Source organism: Borostomias antarcticus (genome assembly GCF_949987555.1).
Source record: "Borostomias antarcticus genome assembly, chromosome: 22".
Taxonomy (NCBI): domain Eukaryota; kingdom Metazoa; phylum Chordata; class Actinopteri; order Stomiiformes; family Stomiidae; genus Borostomias; species Borostomias antarcticus.
This window is the reverse complement of record NC_140255.1, coordinates 10,561,770-10,564,402: the sequence shown is the minus strand read 5'-3', so window position 1 is coordinate 10,564,402 and position 2,633 is coordinate 10,561,770. Positions and strand designations below refer to the sequence as shown.

The 2,633-nt window shown below is 41.4% G+C and overlaps 1 protein-coding gene across 2 annotated transcripts in view; it reads left to right on the top strand.

Annotated features, from left to right (window-relative positions):
• The first annotated feature begins 821 nt into the window (after positions 1-821).
• Positions 822-2,633, top strand: part of ppm1bb (protein phosphatase, Mg2+/Mn2+ dependent, 1Bb) — a 12,733-nt gene continuing 10,921 nt past the window's right edge. For both annotated transcript variants that reach the window (XM_084455879.1, XM_084455878.1), the window contains exon 1: positions 822-1,173. The gene's annotated coding sequence lies outside the window, so the exon portion shown is untranslated. The remainder of the gene's footprint in view (positions 1,174-2,633) is intronic.

Sequence of the window (2,633 nt, the reverse complement as noted above, 5' to 3'; positions counted from 1 at the left end):
ATATAATGTATTGGGGTCTTTGGGTAAGTCAAAGCACCTATGCAGTTTTAATAAGTGGGGGGAAAATGTGGAGTTCCTGTTTGACATGGGTCCTTTAAAGTGTCACACACACCATCAGGGGGGTCAGGGGCACAGACAGTGTGGAATAAGCAGTTTGTTGGTTTCAGAGGCCAGTGCGGGTTCCATAGATTTAAAGAAAAGTGTATATTTTTGTTTTACACAATATGCAAATTAACAGTAAATTATACAGCTAAAATAACTATCTTTTTTGGAAAGTAATAAGATAACGTTAAGAGAAGAAAAAGTTTACATTTTGCTATGATGGTTGTTTCTTGCAGTAATTTATTATTGGGGTACCCAGTGACCCCAGTCAGTAGTCCATGCATGTTATTATGTTGGTAGGATGAGGCTTAAAAAAAAAAACGTGCAAAGCTTTTATGTCTGAAGTTACGCGGATACATTATTGAATTGATTTAACCTTTATTTAACCAGGAGAAGATAAGATACACATGTATTTTCCAACGGAAACCTGCCAACCTTCCAACGTTACACCTGCTGAAGGCGTATCCACTTTCACATGCTTTCCTCGCTCGTATTGCATACACCGCCCTCCCCTCAGCCCGTAAAGCAAAACGAGTGTACCCTTGCCAAACGTCAGAAGGTTAGAGGAACACACATTAACCAATGAAATAATATATTTGAACAGGGGCAGAGCTGATTGTCAGTAACAATGACCAATCGCTTTAGGTACTGGCGTGAATATCTGGCCAACCATCGAGCAAATACCAAAATAAGCACCTCCCCTTGTTCAGCACCCAAAGTCGAAGGATAGCTGGCCTTTCAATGGACGAAAGTGCGAGATTTATCTGTTATCTAATATAACTAATTCGGATCCTTCAGATTTGTTTAGATCACACGGAATTGTTTTAGCTTGTTGTGAGAAACGGACTTGGTGTCAAACATGCGTAAAAACCAACGCCATCCAAGCAGGGAACCGCCGAGAAAGGAATTATCGCCACTCATCTGAGGCCAATCTCGCTTATTTTTGTCAAATAAGGAACCATAACAAGATAGCTAGCCAGATAGCTAGGTAGCTAACTTAAGATACATATATACAATAAACAGCACCAGGTGACCGAATTGATACTACATTTGTTTTTACAACAAGAAAACGTAAGTATTGACGCGGACCCTATTTGGCGTTGGCTACCTACTCCCTAGCTAGCTAGCTACATGAGCTAGCGAATATATTGTTAGCTAGACTAGCTAATCTAACAAGGCCTACTCGTAAGGTCAGGACCGGTCTAAAGTCTGGAATGCAACGGAGCATGCGGCAATGAAATAGGAAAGACGTTTAAGCAAGAAGTCACGTACACAACTAGCTAACAAATTTCAATGGCTTATTAAATAGTCTGTTAAACCTTCCGTGCTTCTCTATCTAGGTACAGTACATGCATTTAATAACCACGGAAGGGTTCATGAACGCGTTCCCCTGCCTCAAAGCTAACGTTAGATCAACATTTGAAGCGTTAGCTAACCAACTAGCTACCAGTCTGTGTGTAGTAACGTTAATGATGTTGTTGAGTAACTTCGCTTACTGCCCCATATGCTGTCCCAGTATAGCCAGGTATAGTTATCGAACTGTTAATCACCCAGCCAGCTAGCTAAATGCATGTAACGTTAAATGTAATAGCATTCATTGCGTTGCAGTCAGCAAACAACTGGTCGCGTCAGAAATAATCCAATCGGATCAAGCGTAATATTAGCAAGGTTCATGGCATTATGTAATCCGTAGCACCCCCCCATCAAATTTACTAGCTAGCAGCAAATTCTCACTTGCAATTTACAGCTTTTTGACTATAGGGGTCTTCACTGTTTACGTAGCATTAAACTACATACTAATTTAATATATTTAGCTAGATCACATGGTTAATAGACTGGTTTGTGGGAAGCAATTTTGTAAACCATAAATTATGCAGAAACTAGACAGTTCATGTTTACACAATGGTTGTGTCTGTAAACCTTTCAAATTGAGTCAGTTGAACTACATACTTGCTAAGAATGTTTATCATTTCCTGTATTTTGAAATTGTGCAGGTGAGATTAGAGAATGGCTATGGCACAATAGGACACTCGTTTGGTGAACTGTGACCCTAGCTGGATTAAAAGTCAGCCAGCAGGTGACCCTGTATATGATGCCATGGATTTTGACCCCTGCTACTTGAGTGATAAGGGAGAAAGGCCATGACAGATAGAAGGTGTCTTATGTCAGTTAGAATGGGAGAAGGGAGTACAGCAAAACAGCTGGCAGAGAGGGATTAGGGACTTGCTGAGAGTATCAGTTAGGCGTAGTGGAGGGGCTAGAGCTGGGACTCTCTAGGGGAGCAGGAGACAAGACTTACGACAGGGACAGCTGTGATGTCATTGCTTACAACAGGAACAGCTGTGATGTCATTGCTTACTACAGGGACAGCTGTGATGTAATTTCTTACGACAGGGACAGCTGTGATGTCACTGTATTTGTGATTACGGCGGTGGGGTTGCTCTCGTGCAGCACAGCGTCTGATGAGAGGACTGTGTCTGGATGTTCTTGTGTGTCTTAAATCAAATGTAACCTTTTTTTATTGGCCACCC